Source organism: Melanostigma gelatinosum (genome assembly GCF_949748355.1).
Source record: "Melanostigma gelatinosum genome assembly, chromosome: 3".
Classification (NCBI taxonomy): domain Eukaryota; kingdom Metazoa; phylum Chordata; class Actinopteri; order Perciformes; family Zoarcidae; genus Melanostigma; species Melanostigma gelatinosum.
The window spans coordinates 25,378,475-25,396,104 of NC_136636.1; positions in this window are offsets into that span (position 1 = coordinate 25,378,475).

A 17,630-nucleotide genomic window follows, 5' to 3' on the forward strand; every position below is an offset into this window, starting at 1 on the left:
GGTGTGCTTTAGGGCGGGGCTACCTTGTGATTGACAGGTTGCTAGTATTACCAGAACAGTATACGACGTCCAAACATGGTCACTTCCGTTCACTGGTTACAAAAATCCAAGATGGTAACAGCCAAAATGCCAAAGTCAAGGCTTCAAAACGTCAGTCCACAAATTCATGGGTGACATCAAGGCGACTACGTCCATTTATTACAAACAGTCTTTGCTACACACCCACTTTGCCAATGATAAAGTTGCGCTTTCGCCGCTCTGGCTAACAGGAAGTGGAAGTAAAGTCAAAAGTTGATATGTTCTCTGCCCATTGGCCTCTTGCAGTTTACCTGTGTTGACTTTGTTTAATGTATTTATTCATTTTTCAATTAATAAATTCTAGTATTAATACTGAAAATAGAAATAAACCACAGAAAGTCCCTCACCCATAGACTCAAAACAGACTGAACGAGACCATTCTAACCGGTAACTTACATCTTCAGCATTTACAGCATCTCTGATTGTGACGGTAGAAAAAGATCAAAGTGTTCACCGCGAATCCAAGAAGCAGACACACTTTGTGCGCTGCATAAAGGAGTCAGTATTTGATGTTCCTTATGGAATATTTTACAAGGCATTTAGCTGCTCCACAGTTGCTTTATTCTTTAGAAAACCACATAGCGCTCGGACTGGAGTTGTCAGCCCGAATGAGGAAGCATGGCTAAAAATATTGCCTGATAGCCGCACAACGGAGACAACAACATTGGCTCTTTTTACCCTTTATCCGCTCACTTCGATATATCAAGCACAGAGTAAGGTTTTCTGGATTTTACCGACATAATGTAACAGACCTTTTGATGTAGTATCCCTTCATTTCAAATGTAAGAGTTTTGAAGTTGTTTGAGTTGTGAAAAATCTAAATACAAACTCACTGGAATGTGATTGAATGAAAGAGGCTGCTGACATTTGACTTCCATTGGCGCCATCATCCTTGTGATCCTTTCTAACTGTGTCTCAGAGCTGGCCTTCAGTGAACTAAGACAAGCTCAGGGCTCTACGGTGTCCGTAGGAATTATTTCCATATCGGACAATTCCGCACAAATGAATGTCCTTTGCGACGAGGTAGAAAGTCAAGGTGTGGAGGTCGAGGTGTTGGATGGGTGTGACGCGACTCTGGCTTTCATTTAAGTGAGTATAACAACACAGACCTGACACATCTCTTTAAACTGTACGCACAATCAATCCCCAGCCTGAGCCGAGTGTTTTAGTTGTGTAACTCTGAACATTCAATAACCAGTTGAACGCTTTCTTTTTCCTAATCTTAACCATACTAGAGTTGCCAACTCTGCAAAGTTGAATGTCGGCTTTTTTAAACCAAAAATACGTTTCATAAATATGATTCATATCACTCTCGTATCAAGCTTACAGTAACGCACGATGCCACGTGGTTAATGTTGTGAAATGATTGGTCAGCAAAACTACTTGCTTACGGTCAGTAAACGCATTTTATTTTGTGTTAAAATGATGAACGCAACAACATCGTGTTACAACCGTATCGGCGCAACTCGCGTAAATATATAAGTATCGCCCTTAGCAGACTTTGTTACGTAGCGTTATATTCCAACAGAAATGTCAGCATGTACTTCTGGTTTTACATGGTACACGAACAGTCTTCCATGTGAAAGTCCTGTGTTTGTTTGACCCACCTACTCTTCCTCAGAACGTATCCGTGGTTTGCAGAAATATACAATGCCACCATTATTTTCCTGCCGACTGGGCTGATATTACAGAACGTGACCATTTTGAAAACGTGAGCATATGGTGTTATCGTTGTCATTGCGGGGAACAAAGGCGTTAATGTGCTGCTGGGACTTGGGACGTGATAGTGAGAACATAATGGGAGTGTTTTTGGAAGATACTCACTTGATTTGTGTGACTCAGACTGCTGAATCCTCAAGAAAACCGTGTTTCAATGTACATTTGGACACCTGACTATTGTTTTAATACTGTATGAACCATCCTTTAATCTAACCCGACATATAGATTGCATACCTTATTTTTTAAGAAAATGCAAGGAGCCAAATTGCTTCAGGTGCTGGTCCGTGGGTTTGAAGACTCATCAGATACCAAACACTGCACAGTGGTTTGAAATACTGCGAGTAACACTCCAACTGTCCCGTCTGCTCAAAGTCCTCTGCTTCTACCATTGAAGCAGCTTCTTTCCCATTTCTGGCTGTTATGTCTGCTCGAAAAACATTGACTGGCTTTGGAAGAGACACGGAATGCCAACAAATATACTCAAACCCCCTCTTCTCAACCAACAGACAGCGAGGTGCCAACACAAGGCTTTCGCAGTCTGTTTCCTTCTAACACTTGTGTGTTCAAAGTAAACTGTTTCACAGGAACTCCGGAAATGCCTGCAGTGGTGCCATAGCTCCCCGTGAAATCAACAGAGAGGAGATGCTGCTGCTGGTCTCGGTCGGCGCGAACACAAGGACAGGTGGAGGCTGGCTGCCACCCAGTGGCTTAACCACGGCATCACGTTTACCTCAGCCATCTTTTCCTATGCATCTTTCTCACACACACACACACACACACGCTAAACGTCTTGAGCAGTTTGACTGATGACACCCTGTCATCTACTTTACGGCAGGTCAGCACCCGAGGAGAAATATGCAAATACATGTCAAAATTGTCTTATCCTAAATGGTAAGTGCTGCACTTCGTTCACCCCTTGTTGGACCGACAGGCTTCCAGTGACACATTACGGACACACAATGTCCATTCCAAAGGCCGCAGTGATTGTTTGAAAGAAATCTTGGTTAGCAGCCCGCAGTGAACCCACAGATCAATCACTGGAGTTATTGCCCGTCCCGGCTTGAATTAGCTCTGTCAACTCCTCTTCCCAGGGAAGCATGGAGTGTGTAATTTGTGTTGCTAATAAACTCACTGGCCACCAGTTGACCTCCACCAAGGACCTGCCTGACACTGGAGCACATCACTGCTGACCCTGCATCTGCAGATAAACAGCCCTATTTCATTAAAGTGGCCCCGTGGCACCGCCTGTCAAAACTATGTGAACCATTACTGGCTCTGTTTAGATTTCGATTTCCACTCCGACAAATCAGGTTGTGTGGACATAGCCGGTAGCTACATCATTAATGAGAACATTAGAGTTGTAAATGATTCCCAAGGCTGTTGAAGGTCAATTTAAAATTGCCTCTGGGGCAACAATCCAATATCTACATTTCGTTCAGGCTCCTTAGCAATTTAGATGAACATTCGGCAGAAGGTTTGTGTGCTCATTTAGTGTGATGAGCGTGTAGAAACCAGCCAAATACAACAAACATAAGGAAGGTGCATCGTTAAAGGGACAATGTCAACATTATCTAAGAAACCTCTAAAAAAGGCCGGCAGGAAATTAGGAACCCAACGCGCCAGATGGTTTGTTACTCCACACCATCTGAGAAGCCGTCATTGGAAACAGTTTGGAAAAGGGCAGGGACTTAGAAAAAAACACTTAGCAGGCGATTGGATGAACCACATGTCTGTCAAAGTCAGTCAGGAGAATAGTGAAAACGTCTTTTCCATGGAGAAAAGCAGTGTCGTTCTCTGCTCTTCTTCAAATTAGGAGAAACTAACCAGTTCTGATTGGACTGATGCTGTTGAAGCTACGCTAAGCCGCCATTGTTGTTTAGAATGAACCTCTCCAAAAACAGCAAAACCATGCCCTGCCAGTAGCATAACATACATTTCTTTTGACAAGGATTTCTTATACTTGTCGAATGCAGAGTTTTGTCCAAGGTATGCACTCAGGGGGACGCAAAGCAGCTGCAAAACAAACAGGTTTTGCTGTAAAAACGTAACTTGAACAGCAATTTCAATCATCAACTTCACTGGAAATCAAAGTCATATTAATACTCACATTCCTCGAGGCACTGGCCGAGGAGCCGGGTGATGTGCCTCGTTGCTGGGGAGGTATGAGCCGAGAGTGGTGGGGTGTTATGGAGGTATATTTTATTTATTTGTATCCATCTAACCCTAACCCTGCCATAAACATAACTTCCACTAGGAAGCCACGTCCCCACCCAAACCTAACCATTAAGAGAGTCACGGTTACTCCCGGATTTTACACGCGGGCCTTTGTGGAGGTATTGTAGCCGCGTAATGTTCCTCGTTGCTCGGCCTGGATGAGCGCATTTCTGCTGGAGACAGGCGGCGTGTTTTGGTATTCTGATCGCGTAATAGGGAGAAGGAGAGGCGGTGGTGGAGAGGGAAAAAAATGTTAAAATGTTGATTAGAAACGTATTTGTTATAAGTCAATGTAATAAGTCAAACACAAACGTAATCAGGGAGAAAATATGTTTTTGGTCAAATGTAATTGAGAATGCATTTTAGTTTTGGGGGAACGTAATCTTTAGGAGGTTCTGGCTAACAGTCTGAAGCCCTCATATTTACGTCGCCACCTGAACACCAAGCATGCCGGTGCAAATCAAAAGCACATTTCATCTTTTATATCGAAATTGGAGGAGTTACAAAACAGCCCAAAACAACTGCAGTCTCATTCATGTGTTGGGTCAAAAAAAAAACGCACTGCGGGCTTCATATCTGGTCAGTTACAGAATTAATAGCCTCTGCTGCTTTTTTTTGTTTTTTAAGGTGTGGGGGATTGGGGGTGCGTGAACCCGGTCGGGATGTAGAAGGGGGTGCGTGGCCTGAAATGTTTGGGAACCGCTGATTTAGGCTGACATATTCCTCATTACACAGCCAGGTTTCAGTAATCAAATATGTCAATATGATCATTCCCGCTCGTTACAGGCGTACGGTCTTTTCAAAATGAACTTCCGTCTTCACAGGAAACTCAGTTATGTTGAGTCAACAGAACTACTTGGTTAGGTTTCGGACTAGATTGTGAAATACTTAGGTTAGGTTTCGGCAACAAAACCATTTTGTAAGGTTTAGGAATAGATTGTTGTTTGGGTTAAAATAACCACGTAAGTTCCATTACTGAAGAACGCAAGTAGCGAGACCAAAACATCCACATTGACTCGTCGTGTCACACGGGGAACGAACTGTGGTCTCCTGGCTGAAAGATTTCTGTTTGTTGTTTCTGTGTTGGCGGACTGGTTATATAAGTGGGAGGAGAGGCGTGCTAGAAGGTGCGGCGATGTCAATGAAGCGGCACACTGTAATCTTGATGCCAAGAACGAGTGCGTCTGTCGCGGCCCACCACCAGCCTGCACACAGCGAGTCGACAGATCAGCGCATTTGTGTTCCGTGACACTTTGGTCCCTTTATTTGGTGAAAACGCACTACGCATGAATCTCTCTGGAATCCCCAAAAAGCCTGTTATCACTAGTGTGCTGAAGGCTTTCCGCTTTTTTGTTCTCTGTTTTTTAACCAGTTGACATGTCAAACTGACAAAATAAAGTTTAATTTCTGCTTCTAGTATGAAGACCGTTTTAATTAACAAAAATATTGTGGGACATCATGTGTAGCAAGACGTATCAAGCAATCCCACAGTAGCAGCAGTGCCATTCTAAAAACGTACAGCACCTTGAAGACATGATTGCCTCTCTGCATGTTTCATTAGTGTGTGTGCTTTGGCTGGAGAGTGTCCATGCTGCATGTTAATTATCACCGTTTCACATACGCCTGACATTAATAAAAGGCCAACTCTATTATCCCTTTTAATTGCTAACGTCTGAAGTTTCTCTCACAGCCAGCACACAATTCTAATTCCCATACATATTTTGACCATAATCCAGAGGACTCCAGGAGAGATCCAACGCTGCTTCAATTTTACAGTCACTTCAATAATCATTCAACAATCATTCACGTTCAATCGTATTTGGCCACATTGTTCGTAACAGTCCCAGAAGGTCCCATAGAAAAGCTGCTCTACCCTGCACTTTCAGGGTAGAGCATGAATGATTATGTTCAGGATTTAGATTTAACCGACGATGAAGTGAAGGACTTATTTCTGTGGACAGCGCAGTTTACCGAGCTTGTGGAATAAAACTTTCTCTTCTAAATAGTTGTTATACTTTGAATCTATTGCAATAATTATACTCCATTTTCCATATTATACTTCCAGATTGGCATTTCTAAAAACAGTCTTTATTTATTTTGAGTTAATGCAGCGACTGTCTTCCCCTGTCCATGTGATACCATGTGACACAGAAGTGACGACTGACTCTACCAGAGGAACTTAAAAGTGAAGACTTGGCAGTGTTAGTCAGAAATGGTGAAAAGTTCACAATAGGCAATCGTAAAGTACAGACGTACATAACTATTCATACTGGGTGTTAGGGTTACATCCTACTGAGAGCGCCTAGGGCGTCGCCGTACAAGACTCTCAGGAAGACAATAATTCTGAAATCCTAACGATTTAGCTGCAGCGTGAGATAAAAGGCTGACGGTATTGTTCTGATCCCTCCGTGAGGAAACTAACTCATGCAGGAAGGACAGCCGTAAGGAGTAACCACCGTGTGAGGTGTGCAAGCCTGTCCCGCTTTCCCCGGGGCGGGATCCGTTCACGCTACACTGTAGAGTCTACAGTGTAGACCATAGACTGTCTGTAAGAAGTGGACGTAGTCATCGTCACATCACCCATTTGTTGGTGGACTGTCGTTTTGAAGCCTCGAGTTCGGCGATTTTGACATCTTGGAATTCGGCCATCGTCATGTTGTTTTTTTTGCAGCCAGTGAATGTAAGTTACCATATTTGGAATGCAGAGGAGTTGCGTAGACGTCTCTGGTAGCAGCACAGACCTGTCAATCACAGTAAGCCCACCCGAAAGCATCCCCTGCTTTATGGTCTGTCTGACTCTAAATGGACCATAATGTACTAAATGAACATCATGCTGTATTGAAGAAGACTTGAAACTAGAGATTGAGACCATAAACTCATGTTTACAATGTTTACTGAGGTAATAAATCAAGAGAGAAGTAGAGTCATTTTCTGATAGACTTCTGTACAATCTGACTTCTTTTTGCAACCGGAGGAGTCGCCCCCTGCTGGTCAGCAGAGAAGGCACTTTCACATGGCAGAACCAGAGGTTGCCGCCTGCTTTAGACACAGCATTGCTGGTTTTGAATCTGGTGTTGGTCATTACATTAAATTCCGTTAATACCGGCCCAAAATACTTTTTAGGCTGGCAATGCTGTTCTGCCCCCCTGCCCTGCTGGACAGCACAGCCTCGGGTCTCAGTCAGAACATCAGTGGTGTAGTTTTCATCCCCTATTTATCCTTGTGCAGTCTCTCTCTTTTCTTTTCAGTTTCTCAGGTTATTATATTCTTTGAACCTGTTATATAATAGGCTAAAAGAAATGTGGAGGTCACTCATTTTGTCACCCTGTTGCTATAAATTGTAAACGGATGCTTTGACTGCGTCCCTAGGGCCATGTTTGCTTATTTTAAATGCAGTTTAACTGGAACTACTTAGAAGGTGTTTATCATTAGACATGAATGGACACCCTATAGCCAATCAAAATTGAGTACTCACCCAGGCCACGGTATAATTCATTTTAGTTGGTAATATGTTTTATTGTGTGAAAGTAGCCATTTAGATTACCGACATGTCCTCGGTCTATCCAGTTTTGGAAACTTGTGGTCAGTTTTGAAATTTGCTGCAACTATTTTGGAGGCTGGTGGGTTTGTCTTGAAACCGACTGTTTTGCCAAATCTTTCTAAACATAGTTTACCAGTAAAAAGCATCAGGTTTACAAGTGTTGGAGCAATTAACCTACCTGAACATGTGTACATTGTACTGGTTGTCTCCACTGTTGCTGGACTGAACAGCTCTAGTCAAAGTAAACACTGTCCTCTGCTGGACACCTGGGGGACATGCATTAGGCCTCCTGTTTTACAATCAGCTGTCATGTCTATTGGAAAGACACCTTCTGTGCTTTCCTGGGAATAAAAGCCTTCTGCAAAACAGTGATTATATGCTTTTGCCAATTGAAATAGAAGAACATCTAATACTGCCACTAAATAATAATGGGGATAGCATTAACTCTGCACACCGTAGCTCGAAGTGTAAGTCATGTAGGTTTTTCCATAAAAAAACCTTGATGAAATCATACAGAGGGGATCTATCATCAGGTGGACCGTGCACGTACAATAACTTTTCAAAATGATTAATATTGGACGTTATTGGACTTGATTGACAAAGATAATCGAACCGACTACATTCTCTTAATTGCAATCTACGAACTTGTGCACTCATTTGCATCAAGATGCACCGGCTGCATGACAAGTGCAGATGAGCGGAGCGGCTGGCAGGAGCTGGAAGTGGCAAGAGGAGTAAAGACCTGAAAGAGGTACTGTGTGTGGAGGTTAATTATACTGTGTGGGAGTTAATTCTACTGTGTGGGAGCTTTAAAGTCATGCAACATTTTGTTTAAAAATGCACAAACACATGATGCAGCAGGAAACAGGGAATTTAATCAGCTGCTCTTTCGAAAGACATTTGTCTCCATTTCCTGTATTTTACACCTCTCCTGCACTGATTTATCACGATTTATCATTTGTCACACAAATGCAATTATAACAGCGTGTTGCTGTCAAATTGGTGTTACATCAGTGTATTGATGAATCTAGCAGAGATGTGAACTGGGGGAACTAAAGGAAGGTGTAGGAAATGAGGATACAGATCCTCAGGTGCTGTGTACAAGTAGCCTCATAGCCTCAATATTTGTTCTCACTAACTTGTTTTAACCTGCAGCCTCACAGAAGAAAGACTGTACCCCTTAGCAAATTAATCACACATCTTTTACACTTCCCTCTCTTGAAATGTACCCATAAAATGAAAAGATGACATTGGGATTTGTATCTGAAAAGTCTTTATTCAAACTCAATGAATGGAGGAACTTGAGATCAATCATTTTCTTCAGATGTTTCAATATGTTAATGTGAAACCAGCAGTCAGATTGTACAGTGCAGAACTGAATGGAACAAAAGATGTCTTTAGCCTTTGTTCTGTTCGTTTTTTTCTCTTTTTAGTGGGTTGTATTTTGTTGTTTAAACTCTCTGAAGCAGTTTCGGATTTTGGCAGCTTTTTTTGACGGAAGCGTTTGTCACACATGACGTGTCCATGGAATGTTGGAAAGATGAAAATGAGACGATATGATGTTTTTTACAGCTTCTGGCTGTGATTGAGGGTGTGGTTCTCCCGATAGGTTGAAGAAAACATGCTTTTCAGTCCCGCAGGCTGGTTTTGGGGTCCAAAGGGTTAATTGCGTTTTTATTGCATTTTTTTTTATTTTACATAGCTTGTATGTATATGAGTATAAATGCATGGGTGTTTAGTGTAAATATATGTATACAGATGATGTATATAGATCTACACATGTATAGTTTTTACGTTTTTTATTATGTACGATCATGAATAGATGCAATTAAATGTTAATATGAATGTAATTCTGCTTCTATTCACGTGTTTACTGTGAACATGAATGCTAATAAACTCAAACCCTCCCCCCACAACTGCAGCAGGCACACGTCCTCGAGCGACCAGAGTCCACAGCGGCCCAGCAGACGTCCAGAGAGTTCTCTTTAGTAATTAGCATCAGCTAGCCTAATTAACGTCAAATCTGCTGGACGAGGTAGATCCCTGAGCCAGCCACAGTCTGTTACTCCTACATGGGCCGGCACACAGACACTTAGCAGAATATTTATTGATTTCAGCTTCCTGTGACAAAATAGAATGTAAAAAAAAGGTGCAAATTATTATCAACACGATTCCTGAAGAATTGTTACATAAAAGCAGATCCTCGCCAGCTTATTTTTGCAGAGCGAAAGACAAAAAAACTGTCTTTTAAATCTCAAATACAAGGTTTGTCAGATTTTGCAGAAACACTCATAGTTTCTCTACAACACAGGCCTGGGCCTAACTAATGTAAACATGAAAAAGCTATCACGCAGCCATAAGGATCAAGGGCTCAGAAAAAAGAAAAGCCAGGGTACAGAGAGAATAAGAAAAAGAAAGGACGCAATGGCCAAATTTGTGGGCCATAAAAAAAAGGTGTGAAGAAGCAATATGACCGAGAGCTGAATGAGGCTCCGGTGTATCGGGGATCCCCATGTAGAGCAGGTCCACACTTTGGCTGGAACATGCTTTTAGAGGTGACTCGAAAAGTATGACATCATACATGAGCATCTACAGAGAGTAAGTAGTGATGTTTTAGTGAGCTAACCGCTAACACGCTGAGGACATACTAGCAAGCAAGATTGTTTTTCATTTTAAGGTAATTTATGTAATTTATGCAACGCTAGGGATGGATGTCGGACCAACCCTTTCCATTTCATCCTTTCCCTAGCAGGAAATCGCAAACACCATAAACCCTCAAAGAAACCCCAAAATGTAAATAGATTGACATGAAAACAATTGCAGCCTGTAGTGGGTGCTAACAGCGGCCAACTCAACAATACATGCTTTGCAATTCCCAGCACTGCAGATAAGTAGTGTTTGTGTGTGTGTGTGTCTCTGCGGGGCAGAGATAATTATCTGTACTTGATGTGCTGTCTGACAGTGAGAAGGGAACATTTCTATAATAAACTCACTTGCAACTGTAATTACAGAAGTTTCGCTGAGAGAGAAAAGTCCTCTGAGAGGCGCTCACCCTGTATCACCTCTGTCGTTCAGGTTGACTCATGCACCAGGACTCTTCTGCTTGTCGACCCGTTCTCACTCCAAACTCATCAAGTACAGACACTAGGTCAGCGGCTCCTTCGGCGTCTGACATCAACTCACCAGGCTTTCAACCTCCGATGTGAGCCCATCTGTGGTCATTGTTGGACAGTCAGAGCAACGAACGTAATATAATGAGTGAGACAGTCTGCTTATAGGTCGGGTTGTATGGTAGGGTCAAACCCAAGCAGATTTTCGTACAGAAGACGGCTATTCGTGTCCAGTGTGAAACCAAGTCCTAGTGACTTACTTTACCTGTCTTTAGTTTCGTAACCTGCGTACTTATTTTATTTAACAATTAAACCTAATTTAACCCAAACCATATTTTTGTAAGCTAAACTTAAGTAAACCTATGAAACTAAGTAAACCTACGTTGGAAGAATATCTTGAAAAGACGCAATGCATGTACTGAGCAGAAAGTGACCCGCCATCCCTGACACAAACTCATAAGATGACAAGCACCCGAACCCGGAACACTGTCGGGGGTGCGGGGGCATGCTCCCCGGGAGAAGTACCACTACCATACTGATGAAACAATCCACGAGGAGTAAAAGTCCTGCATTCAAAACCGTAGTCAATTATGCTATAATCAGCAAGATGTACTTAAAGAAAGAATAAAGAATTTGACAGTGATTTGCCTTCATATCTGTGTGGGTTTTTCTCCTGGAACTCAGGTCCCCGCCCCTCATCCCCATTTCTTATATTCTCTGTGTATGAAGGCAAATCATTGTCAAAATCTTTTTTTTTCCTGAATTACATCTTGCTGATAATAACATACGCATCTCAATGAATTAGAATATCATTGAAAAGCATTATATCGATTCATTACACACAAGGTGATATATTTCAAGCGTTTATTTATTTTAATTTTGATGATTATGGCTCACAGCTAATGAAAACCCAAGATTCAGTATCTCAGAAAATTAGAAAAATACATAAGACCGATTTAAAAAAAGGATTTTTAATACAGAAATGTTGGCCCACTGAAAAGTATGTCCATGTACAGTATACAGTACGCACTCAATACTTGGTCGGGGCTCCTTTTGCATGAATTACTGCATCAATGCTGCGTGGCATGTAGGCGATGAGCCCGTGGCCCTGCTGAGGTGTTATTGAAGCCCAGGTTGCTTTGGGGCCTTCAGCTCGTCTGCATTGTTGGGTCTGATGTCTCTCATCTTCCTCTTGACAATAAGGTGATAAATCTCTGTAGGTCCATCGTCGCTTTAAGGATTAGGCCAATGGAGGGAGGAATGGCAGATAGACCTAAGGACATTATTTTCTTGCTTTGAAAGGTTTTTATTTACATAGTTGTACATTATTTGTGCTACTGTCTGCTCTAAATGTCTCTATCCTCCTTGAGATCTATCTCAAAAGTGCAGTTTTACCTTCAGGTATGGCATGCAAGAAGTCCGAATGACATTCACTGAGGCAGACATTGCTGCAATCAAACTGTTCCCAAACTCTGATCCCTAACTCAGTGCACTGAAAGTGTTAACATATGAAAACAGTGTAGGACAGTGAAAACAAGCCACTGGCCTTCTTTTAGCTATTTATTAACCACTCTTTTTTCTGTCTCTCTTTGCAACCATCTGTCTGAGGCCCAACACTCAAGTCTTCTTTCATCTCTGTATCTCCGCAGCCAGGAAAAACAGACATACACAAACCTGCCCAATTAGAGAGTGATTACAAATCCTTTGTTGAAGGAACGAGAGCAACATTTCAAGGACGGTGACATTTTTACATTTTGCGGGATAATACAGAATCTTGTGTTGGTCCAACTGTAAGATGACACTGATTATAGCAAAGGGAACAGCAAGTACACACGGTAAATTAACAACATAAATAACCAATAAAAGTCATCAAGTTTGTTACATTTTCTCATGTTAAGATCTCAGAGTGAAGCATTAACTACTTGCCCAATCCCTACTTGAACATCAATTGTCCGATCACAGCAACTGTAACTAGCTGGTCCGTACAAATTCCTAAAATCCATCTTGAGGACCGAGGAGACTAACCAGAGGAACTAAATGCGACGATACTCCGGTGTATCCATTGCGGAAGTGTTTTCGACAGCTGATATTATGATTGACAGCCCCAATTGGCAGTCAAGCAAACCTACAATGTGATCGATCAATCAATAATTTCCCCCGCTGAGCTGAATTGTGATCGGTTTAGTTCCTAGACTTACAGAATGGCACCACTTACTAAACAGGTGGCCCTTTGCTGCGTGATGTAGCGCCACTGCTCGTTTTCCGTGAGGCTAAATGTTGCTTCACAAGGATTCCGATGTTTGGACTGAGGTTATGTTGCCAAACATCAGGTTCACAAATGTGATCTGTGCTCCATTGTGAAACACAACTGATCCGAGGTCCATATGCATGAATTAATAGTCGGCGAACATCGTGCGGAGTAAATACAGGAGATAAATACACAGCGGTTCAAAGAGTAACCCGCACATGTGCCACTTTATCAGATATCTCCAGCCAAAGCAAATAGCAGAGATACAGGAGAGAGAGCGCTGTTACTGGAAATATCCCTGCTGGTCTGTGTCGGAGGTGGTGCAGCTGCTGAGAGAGAATAAAGGTCTCAGCAGTGCTGAGAGGCAGGAGGAGGAGAATATATCCTCCGGCTGAGAGCCGAGCTGTTCTGCGCCGCTCAACCTCTCACTGCGCCTCTCAATCCAGAGGGGCAACCCCCCCCCCCATCTGTCTCGCTGCAGGGAAAATCTCATTTGGCCTATCGAGACACCCCCGGTGATCCTGCAAGCCTGTGAGCTCCTGTGTGATGGTGGTGGGTATATTTTGGGCTGTGTGCGTTTGCTCTCTCATAGAGACGGTTGTGTAAAAACCATGAAAGGTACAAACTCTGCCCATGCAGAAGCAAGCCGATGGGAAGATTCTGACAACTGCTAGATTTCTACAATATGAATTGTGTGTGTGTTTGGTGTCATTAGCAGTGGCCAGTCTCTAAAGAATAAGGCAGGTCATAATCCATCTTATTATCGTCAACAGAAAATGAATCTACCAAGTACTGTCTCTGTAGCCGAAGCCTGATATCGGTTTTTTCATTATTTTCTAAAACCCTTTGTTGCACATGGAGCGCCTCGGTAGCCGATTGGTTGCAGCGCAGGACATATAAACCCAATATCTCGTGTCGATTCTTTCTTTGGAATACATCTATGTTTGGGGGGGGCGTCTGTGGCTCAGCAGATGAAGTGGGTTGTCCTTTCAGGTCGTCGGTTTGGTCTGCATGGTGAAGTGTCCTTGAACGAGACGCTGAACCCAAAATCCGCCGCTTCCTTTAAATGCTTCGGATGGGTTAAATGCAGAGGTCACAGTTTTTTATGACGACTGTAACAATGTTTAAGGGTGACATGCTCACTATTACCAAATCCTTGCTTTGCTTGAGGACCTCCGTTACGCCATGTTGCACGCTGTTTGTGGGTGTGCTTTTGTTCTCTCTCCCCCCCCTCGACCTGCCTTCTTCTATAGGACTGGAGCACCTGAAATCAGTGGCTCATCAAAGAGAAGCAGTGTGTGAGGGAAAGACACACAGGCCGGTCAGCTGGCAGTATAGTGTTTGAGGACTTCTGTCTCCTTTCAACATGGGTTAGGGTGTAGCGTCTGACTTGTGTTGTTTTTGGCTGGGGTATCCAACCCCTTTCTTTGTATTCTTACTTTGAAGTTACTTTTCTTGAAAATGAAGCGTATATATCTGACCGGTTTATTGGTGGCAGGGCTTCCAAGACCTGCTTCACCACCACACTCCATCCCGTCGGCTCCGCTCCTCGGATGCCAACCTCTTGTCCCTTCCACTCAGGACCAAGCACCCGACATGGGGTGGCAGAGCCTTCTCCATAGCTGCCCCTCCCTCTGGAACTCTCTCCCCAAACACATCCGAGCCTGCACTGACCTGTCCATATTCAAATCACAAATCAAAACCCACCTATTCAGAACTGCTTTTAATATGTGACCGATATTATGTGTTTTAAAACGTTTTTAATGTAAAGTGTCTTTGAGAATTATGAAAAGCGCTCAATAAATAAAATGTATGATTATTATTATTAAGAGGCACAACAGATATTTGCAACACAGTCGTACTGTGAAAATGATACATTGTTCGATTGTTCTCTTGTTGACTCAATGTAAACACAACAAAACAGAATCCTCTGTGACATCTTCACACTTCATTCAGAAGGAATAAATAAAGCGCTAAACATGAGTTCCCAGAGTTGATCGACTTCAGAGGCTCCAACCATGAAGCTGATCCCAAAGTGGTCTCCTTCCAGGACCAAGAGCTTTGGGGTTAGTTGGTGTTATTGGTCTGATGTTCACATCCAAAAAGAAGAACATGGGAAGTATAATCCTCATTATTAGTCTTCTTCTCGTATCCATACAGTCATTTTTCACCAATCGCATCACCGTCACTTTTGCTGCATTGAATAATTAATATGTCTGGAATATTTTGTGATCAATTATTTAGTGCAGTTTAACTGATGTTGAATCTGCTATCGAATGATCTTGAACGTTCTTTAACTTCTGTTACTCGACACATGCATTTTCAAAAATCAAGCTTTCACAGACTTTGTAAAACAAAATGAAGCAAATGAATACATAGATATAAATTTGCTGAATTGCTGTTATATATAATAATAATAAATACACGAGCAACTTGGTAGAAAAAAGTCTTAACAGGATCGACAATTCCATTGTAAACCTTTTTCATGAAGCAAAAAAAGAAATTTTAACAAATTTGAAAGAATCAACTTTAAATAAATATTGATAAAACTACACTAATTATAGATAACTGTAACTAAAATAACTGTATCATTTAAGAATAGATCTGCCCAATTTTAATTGATCCAGAAATTTGAGTCAGTACCGGCCTTCTATCGGTATCGTTCCATCCCTCATACATACATACACATACATGTGCATATACACACACACCAACATACATAAGTCCATTTACATACATAGAGCCAGACAGAGACTCCTTCCATTTGAGTTCGATTTTTTTTAATCATTCTGTCTATTGCGTACACACATATGTCACCAGTATTTATATATTTCATATTTATTTATTTTTCCAGTCCCTAAAGGTTGGCTTCTCCACCAACATAATTAAGTGAATGACACCAATTACTGCCAGTAATAAATAATCATCGCCATCTGTTGAAGCTGAGGCACACAATTCTCCAACATCAGGATGTTAGTAACCTGCTGTTTCTCTGTAAAATCATTTTGAAACAAGAATTAGTTGGATCTGTTTCAGAGTGGACAGTTATAGTCAACAGTCTCCTTGGTGCCAGCAGGTCCTCTGGATAGATTTGAATTTTCGTTAAGGCTACGTCTGTGTGTGTGTGTGTGTGTGTGAGAGAGAGAGAGAGAGACTTGCGGTGTACTGGAGAAGGACAAGGGCAATCTAATCACACTGAAGAATGTTCTTGGCCAGGCTGTACCCTGTTCATTGTTGTGTGGTGTGTAGGTGTGTAGGTGGATGTGTGTGGGCTAGTATTACTCATTTTGTAGGGACATAAATCAGTTTGGACAGTCACACTGTGGGGTGCTTGCCTTACTTTTGGGGACAAATGAGATTTTTTTTCCTGTGCGTTTGTGCAGCATGATGCAGGATGGCCAGGTCAACTCAACCCCCCCCCCCGTGCCTCGAGCTTTGTGTGCCATGGTGACGGCTAACCATTCTCACCTTGTTAGCTCAGTTGCCAGTTGGCCCGTCAATTATCCCTCCGGTCAATTCAAAAGGTATTCAAAGTATTCCCTCCTTTCACAATCACCAGATCTAAACATCCACCTGCACACCTGCTCCCTAATCAACTCTGCCTGCAGTGTTTTTTAGCAGGGGCCCAGGCGGCAACCTCCAGTTCCAGCATGATGTTCATTTCGTAAATGATCCTTTTACAGTCAAGTGCACCTTTCGACACCATGGACAGAAACTCGGCAGACAACACAATATGTTTTGTCCCGCAAAACCAGTTTATTTTTAAAACTGTATAACTCTAGTCAGCACCGAACACAAGGATTGCATTGCTGTAATATAACATATTTATTGATTGTCAGATCTAAATCTAAACACAAGGTCAGTGTGCACAAGCGCAGGCCGACTGTGGCCACTGGCTATTGTATATTGAGGGCGGCAACTTCTTATGAAAAGTGAAACCAATGCTTAAGTGTCTTAAACCTGCAATCTTTCTAATAGCCGTCAGGGGGCGACTCCTCTAGTTGCTAAAATAAGTCTGGTTGTATAGAAGTCTATGAGAAAATGACTCTTAATTTATTACCTCAGTAAACATTGTAAACATGAGTTTATGGTCTCAAGCTCTAGTTTCAAGTCTTCTTCAATGCAGCATGATGTTCACTTAATGAATGATGGTCCCATTTAGAGTCAAACAGACCTTAAATTGGAGTATGCTTTAGGGCGTGGCTACCTTGTGATTGAGATCAACAACGGCGTCACTGCTCTGCCGTCCAAATAGGGTCGCTTCCATTTACTGGTTGCAAAAAACCAAGAGGGCGACGGCTCAGATCTAAGATAGTGATGGCCAAAATGCCATCGAGACTTCAAAACCACAGTCTGTAAAAAAACACGACAACGTCCACTCATTATATACAGTATTTGGTGGGGGTCTATGGTTAGGGGTGTAACAACAATACACGTATTTGTGTTGAACTGCTCAGTACGAGGCTCACGGTTCGGTATGCATTAAGGTACGCTGTCTGACACTCCCACCACGGAACAACAACATTCTACACGCTATGCTAAACTAGCTTACCAGAAAAACCAACAGCAGCACACACGCTACAAACTCTCACTGCAGCGTTTAGGTAGCTATTCCCTCCTGATTCAAACAGGGCTAAAGGTATATTTATAGCCACGGATATGAGACCTACTCTGGAGTGGCTGTACGAACATGCTTACTGCTATTGAGCCCCGTGACACT